Source organism: Pinus tabuliformis, chromosome X (genome assembly GCF_031772625.1).
Source record: "Pinus tabuliformis cultivar Carrire ecotype Pingquan chromosome X, CPIR1, whole genome shotgun sequence".
NCBI lineage: Eukaryota > Viridiplantae > Streptophyta > Pinopsida > Pinales > Pinaceae > Pinus > Pinus tabuliformis.
In genome coordinates this window covers 1,080,958,997-1,080,978,409 of record NC_142308.1, presented here as the reverse complement: position 1 = coordinate 1,080,978,409, position 19,413 = coordinate 1,080,958,997, and the positions used below count along the sequence as shown (strand labels likewise).

At 35.5% G+C, this 19,413-nt stretch overlaps 1 pseudogene; it reads right to left on the bottom strand.

Moving 5' to 3' along the window:
- Window positions 1-15,573: 15,573 nt before the first annotated feature.
- LOC149143574 (trans-cinnamate:CoA ligase, peroxisomal pseudogene) lies at window positions 15,574-17,836 on the bottom strand (annotated as a pseudogene).
- Between the last annotated feature and the right edge of the window lie 1,577 nt (window positions 17,837-19,413).

The window sequence follows — 19,413 nt, the reverse complement described above, 5'->3', positions numbered from 1 at the left end:
TGTTTGGGGAGGAGCCAGTACCAATTTACAGGTAACTGCAAATTTCGGTGGTATTTGACTGGTTTTTTGGGTTTTTTTCTTCTGCATTTGCTCATTTGTTAATTTTTTCCAATTGTTGCAGGTGTGGCAGGTCCGGCGAGCACTGGAGAAGGTCCGCCGAATGTGTGGCGAGCTCTGGACTGATGGCTTCTATCCGGTAGGATTTTTATCCTACCAGCCATTTTCTGAAGTGTTTTTCAACACCTCTCACCGTGTGTTTCTCAACACCTCACCTCACTTATTGGAAGTTTTGTTGTAGCTTTTCGGTGTTAAGGTCTTGTGCTTTTTTCGGTGTTAAGGTCTTGTGCTTTTTCTGATATAATGGTAGCCCTCTGGTTTTGGTGAATGTATAATTTATTAGCTGCTTTGTTGAAGGGTTTAGGGTTTTGGATTCTAATGGCAGCTTGGTTTTTCTGATATAATGGTAGCCCTCTGGTTTTGTTGAATGTATAATTTATTAGCTGCTTTGTTGAAGGGTTTAGGGTTTTGGATTCTAATGGCAGCTTGGTTTTGGTTGCCATCTCCAAAGCTTGCAGCTAGTGTGAGACTCGGAACATACGGAAATGATGTTGTAGCTTTTCGGTGTTAAGGTCTTGTGCTTTTTTCTGATATAATGGTTTTCTGATATAATGGTAGCCCTCTGGTTTTGTTGAAGGTATAATTTATTAGCTGCTTTGTTGAAGGGTTTAGGGTTTTGGATTCTCATGTGTATATTTCTTAATAGGAATTGTAAATGCTCTTCCGAGGCCAAGATATGCTATTTTTACTACACCTCTTCGCGTATCCACCAGGAGATTGTGAGGCTTCAGGTCCCTGCCATATTATAGGCTGCCTTTCAATATTGGAGCATGAACAGAGAATGTTTCAACTGCCTTTCGAGCTTCTGTACCATTCCATATAATTTAGGCATACTTCATGAATTGTAAGACTCCTAAGCCGGTGGTGTTCTAAGTTGTTTGCTTGTAGGAAGTTTGTCAGACTGTCTTAAGGTGGCTAAGCTGTTTCTAGGGTTCTACTGCGTCTAGTCTTGTTCTGAGGGTTTGAAGGGAGTTATACAGATAAGATGGTATGCGGATTCCTTCCTAAGCAGGTATTGGAATTGAACCACTAGTTCTTTGATATCATGATTTGAACAAGGTTACTGCTACTAATTTGAATACATCTTATATGTGTTAACACTATCATACCTAAGCTTTGAACAGTGTTAATTGAGTACCCCACTAGTTCTGTCCAATAATGATTGTTGTTGTATTTTATTCTTATCGCTAGTTCTGTCCAATAAAGATTGTTGTGGTATTTTGTTTGTATCGCTAGATGGAAAGTATCTCCAACAACAAGTAGCTCTAACATTGTTTCTCTTACATTTACTCTACTAGGAGTTGAATAGGGATAAAGTCTACAGAAATATCAAAGACTTTGGAGGAGTTGCCCAAGGCCATAACGCAATACAAGAATTGAATTGATGTTTATATGGAACCATAAAGTAATAAATAGTGGGTAAAGTTACACTATCATTACATGGATCTTCTTGAAGCGTGGTTGAGCTTACGAGTAGTCTAACTTATGACTACTAGATTGTTTCACTTTCTTATATTCTTTTTTCACAATATTTTGGGACCTTAACGCATGCTCTAGGATGTTTTCTTTTTGTGTTTCCACCTTATGTTTTCTATGAGATGTAAGGTTGTTTGCTTGTAGGAAGTTTGTCAGACTGTCTTAAGGTGGCTAAGCTGTTTCTAGGGTTCTACTGCGTCTAGTCTTGTTCTGAGGGTTTGAAGGGAGTTATACAGATAAGAAGGTATGCGGATTCCTTCCTAAGCAGGTATTGTAAGGATTCAAGGTCTAGTGTTTCATTCCAAAGATCTAGCTTCCTCAGTCCTTCTAAGCTAATGTCTCAGACCATCTTCAGATTGTCTCTGTCCTTCTTCGGAATGTTGGTTTGCTTCTTGAAGGATACTAGAGCCTATGGTGTAAGCAGCTTACGTATTATTCATATATTATGATAGCTTGTTTCTCTGTATTGGTTACTAGTAATCACAATGCATAACCTTATGGACAGTGTTCACATAATCTACATGCCTTAATTACGATAAGCTCTTGTTCCTGTATTAGTATAGCTTGATTACAGTGATATCATAACTCTTACATATTACTGATATAAGCTCAATGTAAGGATATGGAATATGAAGCGTATAGTCTAATCACTTACACGGGATCAATTGATGTACCATATATAATTGACTAAGCTTAAACTCCATATTAGTAGAAGCTGTAATACATTTATACCTATAACTATTTCACACATATGGCTCTGATTCCCATTGAATTGATTACAATGAGTACTCTTATTCAAGCATTGTGTTAGCTTCTCACTTCCATGGGACTAATCTGATGAATACCGATATAGTGCTTGCAGTAGTTTGGGTTAGGTTCCTAAAGACTATCTCCCATGTTTGCCTATGCCATTCAATTTTGTCTATCACATGCATTTTGTTCGTTTCCTTGGAAAAATACTTAGCTCAATTATTTTAGAACTATATATGACTACATATTTGATTATATTAAAATCAGATTTGTTGGATTTATTTACTTATTTATGGTTGAGAATTTATTTGCAGCTCTGTGTCTTATTATCTCAGTGTTTCAGGTTTTCTTCAACAAATTTAAATAATAATTACTTCAAAAATGAAGAAAATGACTTCAAAGAGTCCAGTAGTTCCAATTGTAACTCTTTATGATCTTTGTGGAGTAAATATGTTGTGTAGGCTTTAAGTTTAGTTCAATTTTGGTTTTGAGCTATTGTTGTGTATTGACTTCTTTCTGTATTCAATAGAAGATGGATGTGTTTGAGAGTTGGGATATTTTACAGAAGTATGTGCTTGTAGGTAAGCTTACTTAGATCTAGGTTATTCTTTCAAAGTTGAAAAACTGCTTACAGTGGCCTGCTTTCTATGATACTTGTTGACTGCAATGAATAATTAGATCTAAAGCATATTGCTACGGTGACTGCATAAATACCATAAGACAATAATAATAAGCCCAAGACCACTGCACATTGACCATAAGAGACTAATAAAGTCATATGTTTTTCTGTTGGTGACTTTCCAAGTGTTTATCTAAGGTCTGGTATATGTTTTCTGATATCTGAAATATGCTTTTCGAGATCTGGTGTACTTGTTTTAGTAAGAAGAAATCAATTTGCTAAGGTTTAATATCCATAAGAAATCACTTATCAGTGTTGGGAGCATCATTTTGAAGCTAATGGTGAAGTATTAAGTGATTTATTTTGTGAAATATAGTTCATCTTTGCAGTGGAAAAAGATGCCCCAAGACATAATATGAATTGACATAACAATTTCAAAAGGGAAATAAGTATCTAAGTTATCATTGTAGTGTCTTTTGTGGACTGATATCATTTGTGCTTAACTCGCAAATAAAACTACTTTACAACCAACCAAGCTGCTGTTGGCTTTTCAATGTAGTGAATGCATAGCACCATAATGTTGTTAGTGTTTCAAAGCAATAAAACAACCTAGGTTGTAAGCCAGAATGTTTTTGTGACAAGAAAAAGACACAATCCATCCAAAATCCACATCATAATGTGGTTACAAACAAAAACATATGACACCCCTATTCTTTATGGCCCTGAGAATCTTGAGTGCCAAAACTCCCCGAGTTACCTTCTTGAGCCAAGTAGGTTGGCCTACCTGTCAAGGGTTGATTAGGAAATGGTTGATTGCTGCCATATGATTGACTCCAATTTGCAGCTTCCAACCATGGAGGTATTGAGTACCCATACCTCACATTTGCACTACTGGTCCCTGCATTAAGTGGAGGTGTGTAATGAGCATACATAGAATTGGCACCAACTCTGGTAGGAATAAGGCAAGTGGGTAAACCCTCAGTAGTATAGTGAGGCACTTGAATGTTTATGAGATCTTGGAATAATGGTGTATTATCTGCAATGGAGTCCAATGAGTTTGAAATAATTCTGGTTTCATTAGCTATTCTTGTATCATTGTCAACCATATTGATCATCCCTTGTTCCTTTTCAAGCATTTGTTGTGCCTTTCGTTTTTCCTTTTCCTGTCTTGCCATTTGCTTTTGTTGGTCCTTAATTTGCCTTGCTTTATCTCTTTCAATCTTTTCATCTGCTCGATGTTGTGCGGCAACAATCCTTGCTGCCTTCTTCTCCTTGACTAGATCCTTCTTTTTCTGTTTTAATTCTTGCATTTCAAATTTCTTTTTTTCAGACTCAACTAACAGGGTTATATAGTCCTCTGAGGTGAGTAACTGTGAGCTTCGGCCCAGACGAAGACTACCTGGTGCACCTTGCTTTTTTTTCATTGATACTCTCTGTACTGGTAGCTTTAGGAATTGTCCAAGTGTCTTCTCCACCCCTCCCACCTGCATGTCATTGCTTGGTACTTCCCTTCCAGTTTCTGTTGGAACTGATTGAACTATATCATTATCTTCATTTGATGCCTCATTATGTCCTTCATCTTCTTCCATTGATATATTGTCCACAAAAAAATGAACAATTTCACTGTTCAATTCTGCTGGTTGTGAGGGCATGTTCATGCTTTCTTCATTGGTTGCTGAGACACTATGTGCATTCATATTGATCATTGCTTCTGCTAGCCATGAAGGTGGGGTTACTTGGCTTGGCAATGTCAATTGGTCATTGTCAACTGCATGTTCAGCAATAACATTAACAATATCAACAACAGGAATTTCATGTTCTTGAGTTGGTGGAACAATCTCCATGTTACTGCGAATTTGTTCATTGTTATATTGTGTTTCACATACAGTTTCATCATCTTCAGCATATAAGTGTCCTTGAGACAAGGAAATCATATTACCAGCTGCAACAACATCATCTTGGTCATCTACTTCTTGCACTTCAACACCTGTTTGGGCATTCCCTTCTTCCTGACCATCCACATGAAACGCTTGGCTACAACCAGTATCATGCATGAGAGCATCATAGTTCAGTGGCCAGATTCCTGTCCTCCTAAAGCCAGCCTTGATATTTGATGGTGTCAAAGCCCTTTTAAAAGCTTTACTTGCAAGCTCTGCTAGCTCAAACCTTTTCACCTCAACCCCTGGATTCTTTGCCATCCATGCAGCACGCTCCGACCTGAAATAGTTCTTGAAAGGGCCAAACACACTAACATCAAGGGGTTGCAGTCTATGAGTGGTATGAGCTGGCAATGTCAATAGGTCGATGCCTAAATTGTTTGCTTCCTCAATTGTTTGTACAGCCATGTGGCTCCCATGGCCATCTAATATCAAAAGGTGTCTGTTATTAGGCGAGACGCCACCTGGTACCGATGCAGCAAAGTGAAAAAGCCAACTTAGAAACAGTTCTTTAGTCATCCATGCATGGGGATGTGCAGCCATGCATGCACCTGGTTCGCAGTTCTGTATATAGTTTTTCAGTTGATTTTTACCTTTGAATAGATAAAATCCTGGGATTGAAGTACCAATTGCATTAACACAACATAAAATAGTTATCCACTCCCTGCTCTTGGGCAAAATCTTTGGCACATTTCGGCTCCCTCTCTTGGCAATTACCCGCATGCCACAATTCCTCCCTGCCTGTAAACCTGTTTCATCACAGTTCCATATATGGTCTGCTCCATAAGAATGTTTATCATAAGCACTAGAAAGTGTGTCATAGAATTTTTGCACAACTGCAGGGCGCAAATTTAATGCTCTGTCTCTGTCAAGGCCCTCAGCAGTACGCAATACAAGTTCTGGATGCCTTTTTTTAAACCCAAACCACCATGATTTACCAGGAAACCCATCTTTGAATGGGTTTGGCCTCCCTTGACAGATTTGAGCAACTGTTGATTTGAGTTGTATCAACTCTAGCCCATGTCCCAGTTGGGCCATCTCTTTACACCACTCAACCACCTCGGCCTCCTCATCCTCAGTCATAACTGTAAGAGGCCCTCTACGTTTTGTATGAGTCAGTCCATTTATCCAATAATGTATTGATGAGGGAGGAATACCATGTTTTTTTGCAGATGCCCGAACTGAGTATCCATTAAACTCTATGTCGTCAATTGCAACTAACATTTGTTCTTTTGTCCATCCTCTTATAGCACTGATTTTTTTAGTTGAGCTTGCCCCTTGGACTGTTGTTGATGGTGGTTCTGTGGCTGATGGTGTGTTAACATCAGCAGCTGTCACATGGTCATCTTCAACAATGTTCCCTGGTGCATTGCTGGCATCGACATCAGCTGGCCTGTCATCATCGGACGATGTGCATCGCAGCTGCGCACCCCTTGTCACTCTCCTGCCACTTCTCCTTGTACGAGCAGAGTAACTTCCTTTTGCCATAGATGCAACAACCTATAAAATTATTGCATGCATTTAGACATTAGAATATATGTTAAATTATGCTTTATTACTTCTGCAAAAATTATCCCTATGAAGCTGATGATCGAATAATTCCTGTAAGCTAACCTTCAATTCCTGTAAGGTAAGCAACAAATAAGGTCAACAAATAAGGTCAAAACAAGATTTTTACGATGGAGGTAAACTTGTGCTTTTATTTACATTATTGGGACATGTCTTCCTCTGCTTCGCATATCTGGTTACAAAAACTTAGAAATGCTTCCCACTTGACTGATATGGAATTTGTGAGTTTGATTTTAGTTTTTCATGTAATGTCTAAATGAGTCTTTTTCTCTATCTTTACATAATTTCAAAAGAGTTGAAATTATTGCTTCAGTGCTTCCTGTAAGGTAAGCAACAAATAAGGTCAACAAATAAGGTCAAAACAAGATTTTTACGATGGAGGTAAACTTGTGCTTTTATTTACATTATTGGGACATGTCTTCCTCTGCTTCGCATATCTGGTTACAAAAACTTAGAAATGCTTCCCACTTGACTGATATGGAATTTGTGAGTTTGATTTTAGTTTTTCATGTAATGTCTAAATGAGTCTTTTTCTCTATCTTTACATAATTTCAAAAGAGTTGAAATTATTGCTTCAGTGCTTAGTATTTTATTGGTGTTTACCATGCTTACTGGAAATTTGAATCGTTGAAATTATTGCTTCAGTGCTTAGTATTTTATTGGTGTTTACCATGCTTACTGGAAATTTGGATTCAGTGCCCTGTTTTGATTGTTTCCTTTACAGTTACTCTGTCTCTTCTTTCAATTAATTTGTCCTTAGGCTTTTTGAAACAAATGGCTTGCATCTCCTCATATTACTTCACCGATAGTTCACTAAAATCCTATTTAGTTTGTTCCATGTGCTTGTTGCATGAGCAAAAATAAGCGCGACCTTTGTAAAATGTGACTGAACTTAAAATTCGGCTGAGAGGTCTCACTTTTCATTATATTTTGATATATTTGTGAAATTTTCTCTCGTAATCATGTAAGTTCACGGGTTTCTTCAGTATCTGTTTTTCCTGGTATACCACTTAAGCGCGACCATTGTAAAATGTAACTGAACTTAAACTAGTATTTCTGAAATTGGCACCTTTAAAGTTTTGAGTTTTGCAGCTATGGCTTAATAGCGAGCTGGATTACTAATGTAGCCCAAGTATTTTTAAACTTAAAAACACCTGTTTTATTAAGCAGACTTAAAAATAACCCACAGTCGGAGCATACATCGCGCGGTAAAGGCGGAAATGAGCCCCTCCATGGTCGTTAAATAAACACTAAACCCTTGACACGTTCCTTAACAGGTGGCGGATTGAGTTGGCGTGGTGTCGTACGAGGCCACGTGCCTGCAACGTGCTTGTCCGCCAGGTGGAGGGGAGGGCGCACAGGTAATGGCGTCCCTCCCCTAGCCCAAGTATTTTTAAACTTAAAAACACCTGTTTTATTAAGCAGACTTAAAATCTAATAGCATCTTGTCCTCTTATTTGATTTGCTGTCTTTCTGAGCAATATGTTTGATAGCTTACTGCACTAATTTGTTTGTAATCCTAGAAAAAATGATCTATAAACTCTGTATAAAAAAGGTTAATTGTAACTGTATAGGTTAACTGTCACCACCCTATGGACAGAACTGTAATGTAAGAAATCTGATAAATGAATGGACAGAACTGTAATGTAAGAAATCTGATAAATGAAAACAATGAAAACAGAACTGTAACAGAACTGTAATGTAAGAAAAATCTGATAAATGAAAACAGAACTGTAAGAAGATATAACTAACTTGAATATATTGGCCACTGTTTTGTGATGTTGTCTTCAAGTTTGCTGAATAGTTTGAAAGCATAAGATGCAACTTCAACAGTGGGTGGATTTGTTTTATAGTTTTGGGGACTTGATTTTAATTGGTGGACATGGATGCACATGGATTGCAATGGCTTCATTTTGAATGTGTGGTATGGATTTAATTTGCTGTGATCTAATGGTTGGGAATTGTTTATTTGTTGATCCATGTGCTTTGATTTGTTTTAATGAGAAATACAATGAGTTGGGTGTCATTTATTGCAGTTATTGGGTCTGGGTGTCATTTATTGAACAAAGTGGATTTAATTGTTATTGGGTTGGGTGTCATTTATTGAACAAATTGGATTTAATTGTTATTGGGTTGGGTGTCATTTATTGAACATAGGGTGCTTAGTTGTTGAACAACACAGCAGTTATGGCTGACATACATTCCTTTTGTTATGTGCAGGTAGGCATATTTATTTGGGATGCAAAGTTGGAGTTCTCATGAGTGGGGGTTGAAGTGACTGCTCTTTTGTACTTCTGGAATAGACCAGTTTGGAAGCCTTTATGGCTCTAGCTGTTTTCTACTTGGGTCAATATGTTTTGCAATATTAAGTAGTAAAATACTATTTATGGACAGTTGTGGGCCCAGTCAATGTATGGGTGATTTTTGGACATAATTTAAAACTTATTTATACATAATGTTATTTATTTCTGTTTAAAATTTGGTTTCACAAGTCTTAATCACTGGTGGTTTGGTGGGACCAGTATTATATCAACTACTGGTCCCTGCACAAGAATAGGAATCCCTCCCCTAATGTGGATGAAGTGTGTAGTTGAAACTGTGTAATTGAAACTGTACAGAAAGGATAACACCCAATTTATCCTAACCAGTCAATCTTCAATCTGAATACAATTTTTCTTTTAGAATTTTTTAAGGTTTTAATTTTTAGAATTTTTTTGAGGTTTTAATTAGAATTGTTTGTTTGTGTGTTGTTTTGTTTTGTTTTTTAATTTTTAATTTTAATTTTTATTATTTAAATTAAATTTTTAACTATTTATAAATTTATCATATTAAAATATTTATAAAATATTATTATGAAATTATGGAGAGTTTACTACTCAAATTTGTAATTTTAACAGATCTTTACCAAATTTTAAGTAAATTAAAAAAAAAACAAAACAAAACAAATTTCCAAAAATTTAACCAATAACATGTGCCATCTCAATCTCACAATGTGCAGTATAAATCATGTCAAATATTGAACGACAAAAAAAAAAGCTATAGTGAATATATCACATGATACAAACATGTTAGTTATAAACATAACAATAAAAATTGTAAAAACATACGCTTAGTCTAACAAGGCGGAGGAGTTGCCCGGAAAGTTATAGAAATTCTGGTTATATTTAGAGAAAATCCAGCAGGGATTTTTGTAAATCAAGTTATAGTTGTTAAACTTCAAAATTTTAAAATGTTAGGTGTCATAGACGTTTTTGATGGGGCTGAATGCATTTCCACCATCAAAATCACAATTCAAACAATACCTTTGCAAGAATTTTTGAAAAAAAAATTCCGGGATTCCGGCCACTTTTGACCATTTGGGCACGCCTAATTAGATGACTCCACGCCTAATTAGATGACTCCAAAAACATAAATTTAAAATGCAAAATGGATCGCAGATTCAAACGAATTCAATAAAACTTCCTATCAAAGTATCTTGAAAAGAGAAACGGATTGAATGCCCCTTCTGTCACTCCCCAACTGTTCAAATACAAAACATCAAAGCTGCTGTGCAATAATGACAGAACACACTAACCAAAATTAAATATGATACAGGTTGGTGGGTTCATAAAGCTAATATGAAAAAATAGAACATGAAAACATAAATTTAGAAAGCAAAACGGTACAAAACATCAAAGCTGCTGTGCAATAATGACAGAACACACTAACCAAAATTAAATATGATACAGGTTGGTGGGTTCATAAAGCTAATATGAAAAAATAGAACATGAAAACATAAATTTAGAAAGCAAAACGGTGGTAGTTTTGTTACAGGAACCCAAATCCTACGTAAAAGGCAAAAAGTTTTGAAAAAACCTAGTCATAGGGTGGAATTGCGCTGCAAAGCATATATGGCAATTTATATATACGTACGTTCCAGTCTGTCACTCAAATTCATTCGATCCCTGCAGATATACATCAGATTATATTCCAGAGATATATTATAATAAATGCTTTACGTGTCGTGTTTGTTGTTTGCCATAAATGATAGCCTACGCACAGAGAAATGGATTCATCAGTACCAGCCTGGAATTTGAGGTTTCATTGAACACTTTAAATTTGACGTTGAAGCATGTAAACTTCTAAATTAGGGTGGCTGCTAGTAATTGTACCACAACACTGGAAAATTGTTAAAAAGTTTGCAATACCAAACACCACTTCGCTCTCCAGAGTGGAAGTATTTCACATCAACATGAACTGGCAGATTGGCTGCTCCATTTGGATCCATTCTAAGGGTGAAGTGCTCAAGGCTCAGACCCGAAGATCTCTTCCATGACTAAAGCCTCTAATGCCTCTGGTGGTTTAAACTGGTCTTCATTCTTGAAAGTCACCTATTTTCCAGATAGGGAAAACTGTGTTAAATGAAATCAGCTTCTTTGCACTTAGCATGACCAAGTTACTAATCCATTATTGCAGTTGAAAACTTTTTCCTATTTCCATGGGAGGACCAAATAGTAATGAGACAAAAGGAGTTTCTAGTTCTCTGTAAGTTTAAGAACACAGGATACATTTTATAGTTGTTGCTTTACTTTGGCAGGTTTATGGAAAGATGGTATATTAAATAATTATATATCTTTTTTTATAGGGTGGGAAAATTTATGTAGTGAGAAAATTTATCATAACTTAGTTACCAAATTAACAGTAAGAGAGCTATCCTTGACTAGTATTAATAAATGCAAATTGACTTCTCGTTACTATGTAAAGAAAACCATACAAATTACCCATAATTCATATGAGAAAAAGCTTTCATTCTTACAAAATATAATTAACCGATTTTCTTAGAGTAAAACCAATTCTTAACCCAGGAAAAAATAGTTTTAATGTATTCACCAAACTCAACCATTTATTATCAGTATTGTTGTTTATCATTGAGTTTTATCTAACCACCACACAAAAAAAATGGAATGTGTTAATTGCTCTTTCGGTTGAGGAATGCTGCCCTTTCTTTGAAAAAGAAAATGGAATGTGTTAATTGCTCTTGCGGTTCAGGAATGCTGTCCTTTCTTTGAATGTTGTCTATTCAACGTAAAGTAAATAGATAAATAAAATGACACGTAAAAATCCACCTAAAACATAGGTATGCCAAATTTCAATCACCAGATCAGAAATATTAGAAATCCCAGTCCTGATCACTACGTGTCGTTCGTTGTACGACCTTGCAGCCTTAAACCCATACATTGCGAGATTTTCAACCCGAGGTACGTTTTTATTACAGTACTCAAGATCGGCAAACCTGTTCTTCTGGGGACTGGTTTGGTCCATATTCATTTTTGCCGGGGCACACATGACAGTCAGTACCAGCGTGGTTGCAGACCTGAGTGAGTCGAGAAGTGACAGTTTTGAATTTGAATAATGAAAAAAGCAGGGGATTGGAGTGCGCTGTTCATGGTATTTAATGGAACAATCTAATGAGGTCATATTTTTGCTGTCATGGTATTTAATGGAGCAATCCAATGAGGTCACACATTTTTGTTTGGAAAATGGTAAAAATTTTGATAAAGATGATGTTAAAATTAAATGAAAATTTTGGGAAAGGTGAGTTATAGCTAAATTTTAGTGTTTTGGGTGTTCAAGGTTTTTGATTGTGTTGAATCTATTTCCACAACCAAAAAATTATTTAAACATTTTTATGATCAGATTTTTTGAAAAAAATGGTTGGATTCTAACTAAAAATATTTTTCCGTGACAAAATTGTGGTCTCTGTAGACAAAGTGGTATTTAATAATGCAATGTGGTATTTAATGATGCAATTTGAGTTTTTGATATCATGCAAATTGAATTGTCCACATAAAGAGGTTTTGATGTCATGCACACTGTTTTTTCTTGTTATTGAAAAATGGTGTTGCTTACAAAGGCCACAATTTTGCTTGGATGGTGAAATTTTTGTTGGAATCTGGTAAAAAGAATTTCAGGAAATCTAATCATTTGAGTGTTTGAATTGTTTTCTTGATGGGGAAATGCGTTCAGTTCAGTAAGCATTCAGTACCATCAACAACTCCTTGACACCTAAAATTTTGAAGTTTGATAGTTGTAACCCAGATTTCCAAAAAAATGTGCTAGATTTTCTCAAAATCCTAGAATTTCTATAATTTTCCAAATAAAATTGTGATCTTGTTAAACTAAAGCTTGAAAATTAACCTATAACATATATACTTTGAAATTTGTAATATATATATATATATATAAACCATTTAAGATTATAATTCCAATTTCATATCACTGTTTACAAAGATACAATCTATCCCACTGAACGTACCTAATAGATCTTTAGACAATCATAATGAAAACATTTTATAGATGAATAAATTATTTTTCATAATAAACTCAACTTTGCAAATAAATCATTCTTCCATCTTATCCCTTTTAATGTAAAACTCTTTAGCTTATAGCTGTTAAATAAATCTATAATGAAGATTAACCATTTTACATTTTAAAATTTTTAATTGAAATTTGTTAACCATTTTAAATTTTGAAATTTGGTATAACCATTTTTATCCAATTATATTTTTTTTGCTATTTAAAATTTATTTTAAAATATATAAATAAATTTAATATCTAGACATTTAAATTATACAAAATTCCCATAACCTCATCATTTTTTACTAAATTCAAAAAAACCAAAAATATCATAAACTTAGCACATAGCACAATCATACTGCGACTAAATGACCTAAATAAATCCCATAGTCTAGAAAGTTATGGAAATTCAGGTAATCAGGTCAAGATTTTTGTAAATCCAAATTATAATTGTTAAACTTCAAAAATTTAAGTGTTCTAGACGTTTTTGATGGTGCTGAATCCATTTCCACCATTAAAAACACGATTCAAACACTGTCTCTGCAATATTTTTTGAATTTTTTTTTACCCAAATTCCAACCATTTTTTATCATCAAAACAATTCCTCCACCTCAATAAACAACTCCTCAATGCACTGATTAAAAGACACGAAATGGTCGATAGATAATAGACACATAGGATACATCTTAGCATGATGCAGTGATAGATGTCCATGTGTGGTACCTATCAGGCAATATCATGTCAGAGCTTGCAGCAGTGCATCACGTGCCCTGTGCATATTACTTGTCTGCATCAATAATGTTGAGGTTTGGAACGCGCGATATAAAGATAGACTCTCACTGGTTAGTATTTATGATTTATAAGCATTAAATTGAGTGGTTGAAAAGACCATCCTATCTACCATCTCACAACCAACGATTTAATTACGATTTTTGTTTTTTATTTAATTTAAATTTATCTTTTGTAATTAATTTTTGTATTTGAAAAATTTAGTTAATTTATAAAATTTAAATATTAGATGGGTTTGGTTTGAATTTTTTTTATTAAAATTGGTTTAAAATTTAATAAATTTTTTTAAAATCATAAATTTTGATTTATAAATTTTCAATAATACTATATTTATTTATTTATTTATTCAAAAAAATAAATTTTAAATAATTAAAATTTATATTTTTATTAAAATTATATTACCAAAAAATTTATTTAATAATTAAATTTTACTCTAAACTAAAATAATAATAAAAGAAGAACAAACAAACAAGCAGTTTTATTCAAGAAATTGGCCTGCGAAGTATACACATGAATACATATGAGTTTCAGCGAAACAACCAATTTCAAATGACATCCTCTGTATATGATTTCAATCTAATAGTTTAGTTTTAGTTTTATTGTACTGAGAAATTTTTTAAATAAATTTGTATTAGTTAATAATAATAAATTAATTTTTAGTGTATAAGATTTTTTTGTTTATGAAACAAGTATCTATAGTTAAGCTAGACACCAAATTGGTGTATGATTTTTTTGTTTATGGGACAAGAGACCCACCTCAGTGCAATGGTTTGACTACTAAAATCTAGAAAAGCATACATACTCTACCTCTTTTAACTTTAAAATTGTAACCTTTTAAGAATAAACACATGATCTAAACCATATGTAAAACAAAAAAATCAATTGTAGTAATCTTTACCAAAGGTATTTAAGAGTAATAAACATGTATATGATATTATATTTAAATAAAAAAACCAAATAATCTTTACTGGAGGTATTCAAGAGTGATAAACATGTATATGATATTATATTTAAATAAAAAAAATCAAAATTTATAAAATGGAATAAAATTTATTATAGTAACAAAAATTAAAAGATGTATTTTTGTACAAATTTATTTTAATAATAAAAGTTAAAAAGATTTATGACTATTTTTGTTAAGCAAAATTATAATTTGGTTTTGGTATTTTGCTTTGTGTAAAATGTGTATGGTTTGATTTTAGGGTATTCTATGATTTATTTATTTATTTTAGGTAGCTTAAGGATGTGTTAATAATAATATTTGATTTTTTAATCAATATTTTCAATACGTTAGGTTTACTTTATGGTTTTAAAGTATAATTAAATATTATTTTTGAGTGAATATTTTTTGAGTGAATATAAAAAAATAAGTTGATGTCTAAAATCTAAAAAAATTAGATTTGATAAATATTTTAAATATGTTATAATTTCTTTTTTCTCATATCACTTTTTATTTTACACTTAAAAATTAATTAAATATTATTATAATTTTTGTTTCTTTAAATTAAAAAAGAAAAAAGAAAATGGAAAATGATGACTCCAAATCTAAAGATACTAACTTTAATATCTTTAAATTGTACAAAGAGAGATCGTCAAGATTCTATGTAAATTTTAAAATTGTATCAACATTATTCAGGACAATACTATTATTGAATGTGGAGGGTTTGAAAATAGAGAAGAGGTTAATAACCTTAAATGTTAGAGATCTTATCGTTTCGAAAAAAACATATATAATTTTTGTTTATTTATTTAATTAATAACATTAAACACACAGTTATATTGAATTGAAAACAAACAAAAAAATAAAATAAAATCCCTGTCAAAATAGTATCTGGTCTTTCTAATATCGCCGAATACAATGTGTTCGAATCTCAGGACCACACGACGATGTGATGTAAGGCATATGGTAGCTTTGATGAAATGCCAACTCCACATAATTTTATATATGATTTTTGTTATATTCTAATGTAAAAACCCTTTCACATTGACCAACTGAGTAATATTCACATAACAAATTGAATAATATTCAGGCTGATCGCGGTGGCTGACTGTATTATTCTTGGTATTGAATGCCCATTGGAATAATCATATATTCTAATTATAAAAAAATCTTTCACATGGCCAAACTTGCATAATATTCAGGCTGATCGCAGTGGCGGCCTGTATTATTCTTGGGATTGACTGCCCATACGAAATTATGTATCTATGTGGCCAGCGAGCGACCTGTAATTAAAGCCGGGCTTGGGCAACAATGTAGTGCTCGCCATGGTCGTCAACCCGTGGCCGATTCTGCTGTTTCGATGTCGCCGGCTTGCTCCGGCCAACAGCTCGGGCAGGCGCTCCCGCTGTCGAAGTCGGGGAGAGACTTTTGGCCCTTTCTCTCAGCAGGTTTTTCTGTATTTTGCCTGTGGATGTCTTGGGAAGATCTGACATGAATACCACAGTCTTGGGAACCATGTAGTGCGGCAGCTTACCTCTGCAGAACGAGACAAACTCCTCTTCTTTTATGATAGTGTCACCGTTATCCTTCGTCTTGATAAAGGCGCAGGGCGTCTCGCCCCACCGGGGATGCGGCCTGGCAACCACGGCGGCCTCGGAAACGAGAGGGTGAGTGTACAGAACAGACTCGACCTCCACACTGCTGATGTTTTCTCCTCCTGAGATTATCACGTCCTTGGAACGATCCTTTATCTCCACGTACCCGTCTGGATGTACCACGCCAACATCGCCAGTGTGGAACCACCCACCCGCAAAGGCTTCGGCGGTGGCCCGGGCGTCGTAGAGATACCCCTTCATTATGCTGCTGCCTCTCAACATGATTTCGCCCATGGTTTGCCCATCCCTTGGCACGCTCGACATGGTAACCGGATCCTTTACGTCCATCTGGTCGAGGCTCAACACGCCAACTCCTTGACGTCCTTTGAGGGCACCTCGTTGGGCTGGGGAGAGTTGAGCATTGTCCCATTCGCTCTTCCACTCGCAGGCGAGAGCGGGACCGGTGGCTTCCGTGAGGCCGTAAGCATGTGTTACGATGAAGCCCATGTCTTCAACCTTAGACAGAATTGCGGGGGCTGGAGGTGCCCCTCCGGTGAGAACTTCAACTCTTCCGGGCAAGGGCTGCTGTTGCGGATGTTCGAGGAGGATGTTGAAGATAATAGGCGCGCAGCAGAAATGAGTGACATGATGCTTTTTTATGGCTCCGTATATCTCTTCCGCAGTCGTGTTGCGAATACAGACGTTGGTTCCGCCTCTGGCTGCGAGGGCCCAAGTGAATGTCCAGCCATTGCAGTGGAACATGGGAAGCGTCCACAGGTAAACCGGCTCTCTTCCCATTTCCCACAGAAGGAGCATAGACATGCAGCTCAGGTATGCTCCTCTATGGCTGTATACAACTCCTTTCGGTGCCGATGTCGTTCCAGACGTGTAGTTCAGGGCGATCGCCTCCCATTCGTCCGCCGGCTTTACAGAGTCGAAACGTGGATCCCCGCCTCGAACCAGTTCTTCGTAGGTGCTGCTGATTACAACCCCAACTTGACTAACCAGTTGAGCAATGTGTGCAGCTGCAAGGCCATCATCGAGATCATGTATGAGAATCAAACGAGGAATGACGAGAGACGATTCGAGAAGGGCGAGGGCGTCCTTAGCGAGGGGCAGCAATTGGTAGTCGACCAGCAAAAGCTTAGCGCGGGAGTGGGAAAGAATGGTGGCCACGTTGCGGGCGTCGAGGCGAGTATTGATGGTGTTGAGAACAGCACCGGCCATTGGAACGGCGAAATGCGCCTCATAAAGAGCAGGAACATTGGGCGCAAAAACTGAGACCACGTCCCCTTTCTGTATCTGGAAACGATTAACGAGAGACGACGCCACTCGTGTGCAACGCTCGGAGGTCTCGGCCCATGTGAAGCGAACACCTCCTTGATCATAGATCATGGACGGCCGGTCTGCATACACCACTGCTGCTCTGTGGAGAAAGGTCAAAGGTGAGAGAGGCGCGTAATTCGCCCCGCACTTTGCCAGATTCTCCATAGCTAACACTAACTACTACTCCACTTGGGCCCGAGCTTTGTAAGGAATAGAACAGGGACAGCCCTCTAGGTGCTCGAAGTAAAAGCCTAAAGAAACTTGAACCCAAGCTTTGTCAGGAATAGAACAGGGACAGCCCTGTGGGTGCTCGAAGCAAAGCGTAAAGAAAACACAGAGAGAGGAGAGAGTATGAGATGAACGCGTGAAGAATGAAAGAGACGCTCTTGTTTTGGTTATACGAGTGCATGGAAAACTTGACTTATATAGAAGAATGGGGGGCAATTTTCAAGCACGCAACGCTTGGCAAGTGCGAGCGAAAAAAACGCTGCAAGAGCCCTGCCAGTGACTTCACGGAAGACCGATATAAAATAAGGCAATAAACGGTGTACAGTGGAAGCTGCCTTGCGTTAACCTGCGCGGGCATTATGAAGCTGCCAGCTCCGACTTTTTTTCTGTAATATAGAAATGAGACAGCACTTATCTCCAAATGTCCTTCCATGTGGGATATTGTTGTGGAGTAATTAACCACTTTTACAACTTCCAACTGCTCCAGCGGATACATGGGGCCACCTTTGGCGTTGTAAAATTTTGGGAAAGCTAAAAAGAATGGCAAAGTGAAGGAAAATTTACAGAAGTGGAGAGATTGACCAGGGACCTTTATGGAAAATAATCGGAAATGGGAAGATTGACCAGGAAATGTTTCCAAAAATGGAGAGCTTGACCAATGACCTGTATGGAAAATGACCAGCGACCATTCTAGAAAAGGAGCTGGTGGCTGCTGACCGAACGGTATTTTGAAGAAAGAATTATTGGCCGAAGGAATCGGCCATGTGCGACACTAAGTCCAATTTCTGCACAAATTATTCGGATTCATAAGTCAAATGCACTAACCTTTTTACAAAAATTATTCGGATTTCCAAGTCAAATGCACACGAACCTTTTGGATTCACACGTGAGTATGAAGGTGAAGAAAATGTTTTTTATTTTTTTAAATCGATTTTATTTCAAATTTGATAGGAAATTTGATAAAATTCATAGAGTTTGTATAATCATGTTATATAGTTATATTTATTTTGAATATAATTTTTAAATTTTAATTTAATTATTAAGAGTAGAATTTGATCTCAATTAAATATTTTAGTATTATCCATAAATCAAAAGTTAGAAATTATCTTTTAAATAGTTATATCATTTTTATTCTTTTAATTAAATTAATTAATTAATTAAAATAAATGCTATATTAACATGGTTTATGAAATCCTCGACATAGTTACCCAGTTTATTTTGGATAAATAGTTAATTTATTACTTAAAATTATCTTGCTAGCTTACACACATAGATTTTTCATTCAATAACAGAGAATGGATAGTAGGGGATGGAGTCTAGGCAAAAGGAAAGAAAATAGAAATTATAGTGGAATAAAAAAGTTTACCATTTTCCATTTTCATTTTTGCTTTTAAAAGTTTAAAATCTAGAAAACAAGAAAGAATATGTAAATGTGTTAATTTGTAATATAGTGTTAGTTTTAAAAAGGATCGATTGATTTTATGAGATTTTACATATTTTTTAAATATTATTGTATTTATAGCGAAGGATTTTAGATAAATAAATTTTTGAATTAAAAAAGTATTTTAGATTTAAGTTTTGAAAGGAATAGAAGTTTTGCAGGCAAGTGATAAGTGTGGTTTTTAATTCAAAATAAATTTAGAAAAGAGTGAGTGAAAAGTATTGTTCTTATAAAGACGAAAGTTTTTAAGATGTATAGTGTTAGAATTAAAAAAATAGGTCAAGATAGGG